Source organism: Triturus cristatus, chromosome 11 (assembly GCF_964204655.1).
Source record: "Triturus cristatus chromosome 11, aTriCri1.1, whole genome shotgun sequence".
NCBI lineage: Eukaryota > Metazoa > Chordata > Amphibia > Caudata > Salamandridae > Triturus > Triturus cristatus.
Genome location: NC_140594.1, coordinates 1,138,565,255 through 1,138,577,495, shown reverse-complemented (window position 1 = coordinate 1,138,577,495; position 12,241 = coordinate 1,138,565,255). Strand labels below are relative to the sequence as shown.

The 12,241-nt window shown below is 48.9% G+C and overlaps 1 long non-coding RNA gene across 1 annotated transcript in view; it reads right to left on the bottom strand.

The window, feature by feature from the left end:
* Positions 1 to 265: 265 nt before the first annotated feature.
* Positions 266 to 12,241, bottom strand: part of LOC146786208 (uncharacterized) — a 344,235-nt gene continuing 332,259 nt past the window's right edge. Inside the window, exons 4-5 of the long non-coding RNA XR_014970577.1 lie at positions 2,984 to 3,255; positions 266 to 2,238 (exon numbers count right to left, since the gene is read on the bottom strand). This is a non-coding gene — a long non-coding RNA (uncharacterized LOC146786208). The remainder of the gene's footprint in view (positions 2,239 to 2,983; positions 3,256 to 12,241) is intronic.

The window sequence follows — 12,241 nt, the reverse complement described above, 5'->3', positions numbered from 1 at the left end:
TCTTAAGACAAACTTAAGACAAAATCCTAACTTCTGTGAATACCAAAAGTAGCAAGTTTAGGATTTTGTCTTAAGTTAGTTCTGTGAATCGGGCCCCGAGTAAGTGAGCCCAAACATTGACTATGTTGAAGTGCCACACAGACCATGTGGCAGAGTAAACCATTTACACACAGCAAAAGAACTTTATTCAGTAAGGACACTGACAAAATAGACAACAGGAGCAACTGTCTTTATTCACATATTGCACAGATAGGTACCATTAAAAGAGAGGAGCAAGGAACAGGATGCAGAGCATGTCCATGAGAAGCTGCACAGGCAGGGGGCACACAGCAGTGGACGACAAGGCCAGTGGGCATGACAACGTGCAGACTGAGTCCATGAGAAGCTGCACAGGGAAAGGTCCAACACAGCAAAGAGCAGCAAGGCCAGTGGGCATGACAAAGTACAGACTGAGTCCATGAGAAGCTGCACAGGGAAGGGTCCAACACAGCAAAGAGCAACAAGGCCAGTGGGTATGACAAAGTGCAGACTGAGTCCATGAGAAGCTGCACAGGAAGGGGGCACACAGCAGTGAACGACAAGGCCAGTGGGCAGGACAAAGTGCAGACTGAGTCCATGAGAAGTTGCACAGGCAGGGGGCACACAGCAGTGAACGACAAGGCCAGTGGGCATGACAAAGTGTAGACTGAGTCCATGAGAAGCTGCACAGGGAATGTGTGCAACTGTACCTTTCCATGGTCAGCAACACAGTCAGGGGGCAACAATGTGCAGTACAGGCCCACCTGTGTGAGACACAGGTGTGTGAGGGTGACTAACACTCAGACTTGGCTGTCAGGCAGACTGGGAGCTGGCTGTGTCTCGGGGACTGTCGGGGCACTTGACGGGGAGAGAGCGGAACATCTGCAGTAGAGCTATCAGTGGCTTGGCAAGCTGGAGGGCTGCTTGGACCAGGTGGTGTAGTGGCACGTGGAGGTGAAGTCATGCAGACGGGAGTCACGGTGTGGCTGGGAGATTGTGGAGGGGTGCCCTTCCACTTCTTGGGGATCCTAAATGGCTTGACTGACTGTGGATCAATTGGAAGTGGTGTGGGCACAACAGGCACACCCACCACCACTGCTGCAGCAGGTGCAGGTGCTGGCAGCCCCTTTGGTGATGTGCTAGACCCAGCCGAATGCTTCGCCTTGCTTCGCCTCTGCCCCCCTTCCCCTGTTTAGTCAGTGTCACCCCTACAGTGCCCTCCTTCCCCTGCTTCACTGGGCTTGGAATGAGAGTTGAGGTGGTTGGTGATACTGCCCTGGAACCCTTCCTAGGTGTACCCTTGGCATGCACCACCTCCTTGGTGGGCACAGACACTGTACGCTTATCTTTGTGCGATGCATTAGGGGCAGGAGAGTCCTTGGATGGGGATGCCACTGAGGCATGTGTGCCTGAGGTCTGCTGCTTAGCTAATTGTCCACTGGTGTCGCCTGACGGGCTTTTCTCCCTGCGCTCTGGGGTGGCTTTGGTCTGCTGTGGGGATGGTGTCTGTGCCCGGGACCGCTTGGGTTGCTGCTGCTGTGTGCTCCGTGTGCTGCATCGTAATTTTGATGTATGTGGACCATGGTCACTATCGTCAGACGTGGCCACTGCCTGGGGGATGGACAAAGGGACTGGAACAGGACTGTGAGTATGTGCCTGTTGCAGGGCAGACGTCACTGTTGATGACAAAGCCTGGACTGTCCGGTGCAGCCCACCCACGTCGGAATGTATGCCCTCCATGAAAGCAACCACCTGGGCCAATTTCTTGTCTTGGTCAATGAAGGCATTGAAGAGAGCTGTCTGGCCTACACACAGCTGGCGCAAAAGCTCCACTTACTCAGCACTGATGGCAACAGGGGGACAGGGGCAGGGGCAGCGGTGCCAGGGGTGAAGGACACTCTTCCCCTCTTACTGATGCGGACACGGACAGCACCAGAGGAAGTGGCTGGGAGGGTGGGCACTGCCCACTGTGTGGTGGAAGTAGATGCAGAGTCCCCGTTCCCTGTGCCCTCCAACATGGATGCATCCCCGCTGGCAAAGGATGATGTGATGCTTTGCGTCTCAGGCTGGGACTCCTCAAGCAGACTCCTGTCTCCCTCTGAGGCGCTGGTGATATCTGTGTCACTGGGCTCCTGGGCAGCTGTGGTGCTAGTTTCATCCCCACTGGTGTCCGTCTCCTGTCCCTCCGTAACCACAGGTGATGCTCCATGAGAGAGAGAGCTGTAGGGTCAGGTCAGTGGTAGCAACAGAACAAATATATGTAAGCAATGCATTACAGAAGTTGACTAAATCTACATGTTGCACACCACCCTGAGCAATCACACTGTGCCAACTCACTACCTAGACTGAAGCAGTGCGTGGAAACAGGATAGTCGGGCATGAGTGAGCCATGTGATGATCACACAGCACAACACCCTGCTTGTGGCTCTGTTCAAACAGACACACAACTAGTTCTGAGCACACCTAGGGACATGATGTGGGCACACTACTTGTTCCCAATGACAGAACTGCATGGAACAGGAGGGGACAACACAGACCCAGACTACAACATGACAGTCCACAATGGACATTAGCCCATGCCACCCACCATGTCGTACCTTGGGGACAATACAATGCTGCACATTGCTGTAAGATGTATAGGCCTCCCCAATATGGGTGCATGCAATGGTCGCATTGATGTACGCACAGTCAGATTGGGCACACTGCCGTTCCCTCCCATGGGATTCCCAAGACTACACCAATGCAGAAGAAACCTGAAGAGCACAACTGCGAATGTAATGTGAAGGCACAGCATCCGAATCACCTTTGTAAGTACAGGTAGGGCAAATGCATACCACAGTCACCCAGGCCAGCAGCCACTTACATGCCACAGCATCACACTACCAACATCACAGAGGCCAGCGCTGGCACAGGCTCTGTATACATGCAGCCACTCCCAGCCAAACTCAGACCCCCAAATGCTCACCCCTGGCTTGCTGATGTTGCTCCTTCAAACGGGCATCCAGCTTAGGCTGTGTCACCGCCAAGATGCGCCCCATTAGTGGTGTCATACTGCGCCGTGCCAGATGCCCAGTGCAAAGAAAGCAGCCCCAAGGTAATCTCCGCCACATTCTTTGCCAGCCAGCTGATGTCGTCCCATCTCTTGTGGCAGTGGGTGCGCCGTCGGTTTGAGACCCCCAGGGCTCGCACCTTTGCTGCAATGGCCCTCCACATGGCCTTACGCTGGTGTACCTTGAGCTGCAGGCATGGGAGACAAGAAGGAGAAATGATCAGGGACACAGTGTCATGTACCAACATCTATCAGTATAGCGGCAAGATACAAAATCATCACATATCCAACTATAGGTCAATCAGAGACTATAATACAGCCCACATGGGACCCCTGCATGGGAAAATCTGATGTTAAAGCATGTAGGTGTGAGGGGGAACACAGTCCCTGCACATCTCACACACATGCAGGATGCCAGCACTGAAACACCCATTTAGCCTGCCCACATCTCCAGTCCATTGTTGGCTTGAGCAACACATACATCACATGTCAATTTGTGTTTGAGGTGGACTCACTGTGTCCAAGACTGCGCAGCCATCAATGTTCCTGTCCTGTGAATATTTGAATGTGTCATGGTGGTCACATGGAGGGACATGATCTCACAAATACAAAATGCAATTCACACGGGCAGTTGTGTGCAAACCACAGCGCTGAGATGGACCATAGCTGGAGTGCTATGTGAAAAGACTGATGTCATACTCTGTAAGTTAAGTGAGTTGTCCATGCCTTTGTAGGTGGGGACTGTGCAGGCCAGCTGGGTTCACACTGAGATGGACTACAGGGGCACACACAGCCATCCAGCCAAGCAATCACTGTTCTGACTACAGCATGAACAACCTTCTGTGTCACTGTATGGCTGACAACACAACACAGGTCACTCATACATACATGTGCAGGGAGGGAAAGCTGTGGCATTGGGTACACACACCCTCCCACTGGAGACAGCATGTCAGGCAGTGCATGACACTACCCCACACTCCCAGGCACATAATGCATCAGTCCAACTACATGTGTGGCCCCCCTGCCCTACCCCACCACTGTTGAAGACGTACGATGACATTTGGGGCACCATATAGCCTTGGGTACTGTGTGAGCACCTCATTCACCAGGACCTCCAACTCCTCGCTCGTGAAGGGATTGGCGCGGATCTTCTCTGTCCTTGCCATCACTGTGGACGTGAGGCAACAGCAGGGAAGTTTGCTGGTGAGGGGTCTCTGGCAGGAGTCCCTGGAGGCAGCAGCAGGTGACGGGTCTCAGGCAGCAGTCCCTGGAGGCAGCAGCAGGTGAGGGGTCTCAGGCACCAGTCCCTGGAGGCAGCAGCAGGTGGAGGGTCTCAGGCAGCAGTCCCTGGAGGCAGCAGCAGGTGAGGGGTCTCAGGCAGCAGGCTCTGGGAGCCGTGGCAATGTGAGGCTCACTCCCACATATATAGCCCCCTGGGGTCGTTTCAAAGGTGCCAAGCTGCAGCAATTGGTGGTCCAGGTCTGCATCTTTCAAATGCAGCCAGTGTCCGCCTCCGCGGTGGCGGAGCACGCCTATCGCGATCTTCAAAATTGCATCATGTCACCACAATCATGGCTCCCATTGGCTGTAAGGGCATGCTCCATGGCAGTGATACAACGCTGGCGCCCAGGGCACGCTACCGCGATGGTGCATATTTCAAATGCAGCCACTGTCCGCCTCCGTGGTGGCGGAGCACGCCTACCGTGATCTTCAAAATTGCATCATGCCACCGCTATCGAGCTTCGCATTGGCTCCAGGGCGAGCTCCATGGCGGTGACACACCGCAGGGACCCAGTGTGCGCTACCGCCATTTTAGCGGCGGAACTTGCCAACCGCCATTTGGGCATGTTTCCATGCCTATGACTACCGCACTTGTGTGAATGGGGTGCTGGTGACACACCGCCGGGGCCAGGGGGTAGCTACCGCGATATGGATGCCATGCATTGACACGACGCACCGCCATTTGGGCGGCAGAGCATGCCAACCGCCATTTTGGCATGTCTCCATGCCTATGACTACCGCACTTGTGTGAATGGGGGTGCTAGTGACACACCGCTGGGGCCAGGCGGTAGCTACCACGCTATGGGTGCCATGCATTGACACGCGGCACTGCCATTTGGGTGGCGGAGCATGCCAACCGCCATTTGGGAATGTCTCCATCCCTATGGCTACCGCACTTGTGTGAATGGGGGTGCTGGTGACACCGCCGGGGCCAGGCGGTAGCTACCGCGATATGGGTACCATGCATTGACACGAGGCAACGCCATTTGGGCGGCAGAGCATGCCAACCGCCATTTGGACATGTCTCCATGCCTATGACTACCGCACTTGTGTGAATGGGGGGTGCTGGTGACACACCGCCGGGGCCAAGCTGTAGATACCACGATATGGGTGCCATACAATGGCGATGCAATCTGTCAAACATCAACAGTGCACAGTGCCAACATGTTCAATGGCACATTATTGTGCACACGATGCCAATGTTCAATTTACTCCACTGATGGCTACACATGCCATGTTTGTGTGTGTGTAACGTAGATTTGCCTGTACCCACTCACATATCACTTATGGATTTGATATTGGTGTAGGCAGGACAGTGTAGTCTTGGACTGTACAATGTGTGCACATGTCAATGTGTTGAGCTCCAGTGACAATCACAGCGATGCTCGTCTCGCTGAATGATGATCTATTTAGCATTGCCTCTCATGTCTGCTCATGAACACATTTGTCAATTCAATTCAAAAGACCTTAATTCGTGTTTCATAAAATCCATAAAAGTACAACAATAAAAAACAATTCATTTGCACAATAAATCAAAATACAATCCATAGAAATACTACAATAAGAGAAGTTCATTTTCACAGTAATTCAAAGTACAACTCTCATAAGACAATTTTCAGGGATCTTCCATCATTTTACGTACACGTACTATCAATCTCAAGAAAGTGCTAGTGCGAAAAATTAATTCATCTGTATCCAGGGAAAATAACATTGAACAGGACTCCCCCAAGGAAAGGGGTCTTTGTTTTCTAAAATAAGGAGTTAAAAACCAGTTAATATGTTTTAGATAAAATTTACAGAAGAATAGGAAGTGCAAATCATTCTGTGTGCTAATACCATCGCACGGGCATGGGTTATATTGTGTTGTATGGTGATAACCCAAAGGGAAGGCAAGCAGAAATTTTACAGACCCTGCCCTTAAACGGAAAAGCAAGGATCTTTCCCAATTGGACATGGGGAGAGTAAGGTAGGGTGGAAGTGGTTGCCGACACAGATCATTCCCCATGTATGTGACAACGGTGGATTTAAGTAATTCCCTGCCCATTCTTTCTGAGTTAAAAAGTGCATAAAGTGCTTGTTTGACCACAAACTTATCTTTAGGCTCAATTCTAGTTGGTTCGGAGAAAAGATCGCCTTTATCCATGGCGCGCAATGTCTTTAAAACTTCAGCAAGCCAAGGTATTAGCAAGCCGTGGTCACATTTTAGGCAGTCTTTTATAATATTTTGTGTTAGGGTTGCTGACTTATTCCTCCAGATCCTAATCTAGAATAGAGCTGGCCTAGTTCTAATAAAATCACAAACGTAGGGGAGGTTTAATTCTTTATGACAAATAAATTCAGAAGCGGAGAAAGGTGCACCCAATATTTTCCTACAAAAGCGGTTTTCCCCGATCCCCAGACCTCAGCCCCATATGTGGCTACAGGAATGCACTGTAATCTAAAAAAATTTAAAATAGCTCTAGTGGCGCCTATTTTCTTTGGGCGTGAGAGACTCAATATAGAATTGGTGGCTTTCAAGAACTTGCCCATGGCGTGGGCAGAATGCCCACTCCATAAGCCGTTCGCAGCGAAAACCAACCCTAGATATGGAAAAGAGGTGACAGATTCTAGTTTATCTGAACCTACATTTATAGTATTGAGCTTCCGTTTCCCAGGCCCACATGACATGATAAAAGATTTTTTAAAATTTACACGCAGATCGAAAGCCTCCATGTGTTGAACAAAAGCTTCAACAAGCGAACGGAGGGCATTTGGGGTGCGGCCCATAAGGACCGCATCGTCTGCGTATAATAAAACTGCCAATGAATGCCCCTGGATAATTGGGACGTCTCTGGTCACTTGTTTCAAAGCTTTGGCAAGGCCATTAATATAAATGATAAATAGCAGGGGTGCTAAAACGCACCCCTGTCTGACCCCCCTACCTATTTTTATGGCTCCAGATACTTCACCACCTGCCCCAATCCTAACTTGTGCCTTAAGCTCAGTATGAAGGTAAGCCAGGAAATTTACAAGGGCCTCATCCAGACCATAGTTAAGAAGCATAGCCCACAATTTAGATCTATTAACTAGGTCAAAAGCGGATGAAAGGTCCATAAATGCGAGATAAATGGGGGTCGATCGAGCAACGTTATACTTATCTATTATCAGCTTTAGGTTTAAACATTGCTCCACCGTGCCTACCCCACTCCTAAATCCCATCTGGCACGAGTCCAATAGATCTATATCTTCAGTCCACTCTATCATCCTATTATAAATAACTCCCCCAAGAATTTTTAAGGTACTATCCAGGAGCGAGATTGTACGATAGTTAACTGGGTCTGACCTTTCGCCCTTTTTAAAAATTGGGACTATGGTGCTGGTAGCCCAAGTTTTAGGCATAGGCACCATTGGCAAACCATTAAAAACATTAAGGAGAATTGGTGCCCACAGGTCCGGACTGTGCTTGATAACATCTATAGGGAGTCCATCCGGGCCTGGAGCCTTGTTACCAAGGCTCTCTCTAATGGCTATGACTACCTCATGGAGGTCAATCTGTAGACTGCACGGCTGTTCAGGGACAGAGATAATTACTTCCTTGGAAGGGGTGGCATATATTTTGGAGAAATGGGCCTCCCAGATACTGCTGGTTATATTACAGCTAATTGGGGATAGGTGTTTGCCCATGTCTCGCATTTTCCTGACGGCTGACCAGAAGGGGCCGCTGCTCTTCAGATTAGCACTTTCGACCAGCGATTCCCACTGTTCCGTCAGTAGTACAGCCTTTCTTTCAGTTGTTTTTAATTTATAGTATTTCCTAGCCACCTGTACCTCTACTATACACCTTGGCTTGGTAGATAGTACCTTACGAAGTTCCCTGTTTGCCGTTGAACAGGTGGAGTCGAACCACCTTGGTTCTTTCCCTTTCTTTGGCAGTGGAATTGACAAAAGATTCTTTATTACTAAACACAGTTTGCCAAAATCTGCAATTATTCTGTGACTATTCCCATCTAAACGTAAACAGGAATGAATTAATTCAGGATGTTCACTTCTCACATTTTCTAAAATGGCCCCACTATCAATTCCCCTCCATTTTAGTCGCAGACCATCACCAGAGGGTGTGATGTCTCTTGCGCCATTTGATTTCGCATATGCGGGACTGGGGCCTAGATGCAAAGTAATTGTGAGGGGATTATGATCACCAAATGATGTCTCTATCACTTTGGATTCTATTACACGATCTACTAAGTAAGAGGACATAAAAATAAAGTCAATGATTGAACGACAGTCCCTCCCTCTGAACGTAGGGACACAATCCATGCTAGGTGTTTGACCTGTTTCCATAGCATCACTGAGGATATGCTCACTTAGTATATTTGCTAATTCAAAACCCCTTCGTTCAGCTTGATCTAAATGATTATTCTCCTCAGACCAGCATTTCTTTGTAAGTTTTGCGTTAAAATCCCCCCCAATTAAAATCCCTATCTCCTCCTCTGATTCTAAATTAGCTTCCAATTTTTGTAAAGTCTTAGAGAGTGCTATGTAGTTCTTATTGGGTATGGAAAGAAAATCATTATTATAAAAATTAATTATATAAATCCTGGACTTTTGTTTCAACTCAAGGACCTGAATATTCGGGTTCCCTTCTGATAAGTCTTTAATAGTACCACCCACCAATGTCCTGATGCCTATAAATAATCCTCCCACTGCACGACCAAAAATAGGCTTTCGTGTAGTCACACTAAAACAATGGTAGCCCTCTATATGTAGATTTCCAACAGCCCATGTCTCTTGAAACATGATAATATCTTTGCCATCCAATAGCTGGACCCATTGGGGGTCTAGCAATCTTGGTTCTAGGCCAGCAACATTCCAGCTAAGGATTGACAAATTAGAATGACTAGAAGGTCCAGAGAACTTATTCCTAACACGCTGCTTAAGTTGGGTTGGTAAGGTAGTTATGTCCTCATGTGTGACTGGGGATAAGACGATGGCGTCATGTGCTACCATTGTCTGAGATATATTAATTTGTTTACAATGTGAATGTTCCCCATTGACATTAAATACATCTTCACATTCTCTTTATCTTTTCCCCAGTCAATCCTGACACTCTAAGTTGGAAAAAGCATGTTCAAATCGATTGTACGTTGGGATATTATATATATACCTCAACTCATTCTGAGACATGTTGCAATTTGCATTGGTCCTCCCATAAGGTCTCTCCCTTGGAATGAACTGGGGGGGAATAGGGAGTGATAAATGTGACATTAGGTGTGGTGGGGGTATGGTCCGATGACCTAATAGGGGACCATTCCTAAGATTAAGGTTTGAATCCCGGTGAGGGAATCCGTAATTATTCCTGTTGTTATAATTCAGGTCCAGTTGATATACTTGGGGGTTAGTCCCAGGGTTGAGATTAAAATCTATTAAGTGCCTATAAAAATATCCGAGGGGATGCAAAGTAGTATTGAATTCCCAGGGTGAAGGCGATGGGGCTTTTGCAAGTGTAGATTGTACCCATTGTGGGGATCTAAAATTTATGATTATGCAGTCCCCCTCAAACTTTTTTCGCAGTGGACCCACCCACCCTACTCTTTGGGTATGAATAATCTCCCCTGCTTCTTCCATTGGGAAATTGCAATTTTCAGAGAGCCAATGAAGAGTTCTATTTTTAAGAGTTGTGGGATTTTCCTCTTGGTCCTTCCTCAATTTTGGCACGTTAACTAGGACCAATACATATGCCCCACACTCTGGGGGTAGGCTAATACGAGCCGGGATCTGTCTCATATTAGTTGCCTCAGTTAAATCCGACTTAGCTGTCGGAGGATCTTGATCATTATTGTTGGCTTGTCTCGTTGTTGCCCTATTACTTCTAACAGTAATTTGATCCACACCTCCAGGGGTAACTGCCTTAGTTGTTTTGGTATTGAATACCTGTTTGGGTAGAGGTTCCACATTTAATAGATCTTTACTTGTGCTCGGTTTCGATGTTGGCAAAGTCGCATTAATGTGGGCTTTACTTTTCTTACTAACCTCAATATTTTGGGGTTTGTCTATATTAGTTATCCCCAAATGTGGTGTTGTTATTGAGTTCTGCCCTGTGCCTAGTTTTAACACATGGTCATCTAATACCCTCAACCTCTTATCTATATTAAGGACTTGTTGGTTAATTGTCCCTAAAAGGGTGGTTATCAAAGTCTCCATCCTCCCCCAGAATCCCTCGTTCCCCAGCACTACGTTGGATTCTATAATTTGTAAATCCTTCTCTCTAGGATGGGCTTCCCCATTGCCATCGTTTTGCTCTACAGGGGCGGAGGTCCTACATAATTGATAACACCCACCCTTGTCTCTACATTTGTTTGGCGCTAGCTCTGTGTATTTCTGTTTTCGCTTTGCTTTTTGTCTCTTTGCTTTTTGGCATTGGTATGCTGACGCTTTTATCCCTGTCCGTGGTCGACACATCAATATCGGAGCATGGTCCTATTCCCTCTAAGTGTGCCTGCTCATTAACTAAGGGTAGGAAAGAATCAACGCTCCTGTTCACACTTGACCTTAGCATAGTGGGAGTTAGCGAAAGCCTACTAACCATAGAGCAATGTTTAGGGGATACTGTGTCCACAATTATGCAATTCTCATTAGAGTCTGTACCAGGGAGCCCCGCATAGGATGTTGCAAGCAAGGAGTCCAATGAGTTTTCTTGATGCATAAGTGGGGGCAGGCTCGATGGAAGTGAAAGACGCCTTTCGGTGTTCTTAATTGCCGAGGCGACAACACCAATAGTCTTCTGGAGCATTTTATCTATGGCAGTCAGACTCGGCAATGGGGTGGTCGAAGGTGTAGCCGGCATTTTCTGCTTACAATTTGACCTGGCCGCAAGTGGTAATCTTTTCCCCATGTTAAGCGATTGGCCGGGTGTACTATACAGCAATAGTTCACTTCCCTTCAATAAGATGGAATATACTCACAAAAGTGGGCCTGCCTAGCCGCTGATCTTGCACCTCACACAATCCGCCAAGGGGGGTGGCCCAGCCCAGCCACGTCCAGCCTCGGACGGCCACAGACGGCTCGCATTTTGCCCGGGCTTCGCCCGGCATCTGCGCGCGTCCGCGACGCGGAGGTAACTGCCGGAATTTATGCGCCTCCGGGCGCGCTGGTCCTGGAAAGTGGGTGGGTGGTGCAGGATGTTGGCGCAGGGCTTGCTGGGAACTGTAGTCCCCCCCCACAGCGGCCGTGAAGATGGCAATCACCGGCGGCGGGAGGAACAAACAGCGTCAGGGCCCCAGCAGCAGGTGAGAGAAGGTATGTCCGCCTAATCCCCTCCTCGGCCCGTTTAGATTTGGAAAAGGTCCCCACTCCTTAGTGGGAACTGCCGCAATTTATGCGCCTCCGGGCGCGCTGGTCCTGGAAGTGTGTGGGCGGTGCAGGATGTTGGCACAGGGCTTGCTGGGAACTGTAGTCCCCCCCCCCACAGCGGCCGTGAAGCTGGCAATCACCGACGGTGGGAGGAACAAACAGCGTCAGGGCCCCAGCAGCAGGTGAGAGAAGGTATGCCGCCTAATCCCCTCCTCGGCCCGTTTAGATTTGTCATTCCAGCGCCGACTGTGGTCATTGTGTGGTGGATGTGTGCCAGGTTGTAATGACGCATTAAGGTGTGACAAGTACAGCCGCTAGGTATGAGACAGTGGTTTGATTCGTTACACATATGCTGGATGCTATACTCCCAGGTGTGCCCATGTGTACAGTGGCCATATCCCTATGTGCATTCACATTGACCAAGGTGGTGTGTGAGGTACTTGTCTTGTGTAAGTTGACACGTGTGCCCTTTGTGTAGCTGAAGGTGTCCCTCCATGTAAGCTGGTCTGTTAGTCACTATATATGTCAGTCATTGTTGTCGTTGTGTCATCCAAAACGTGATAT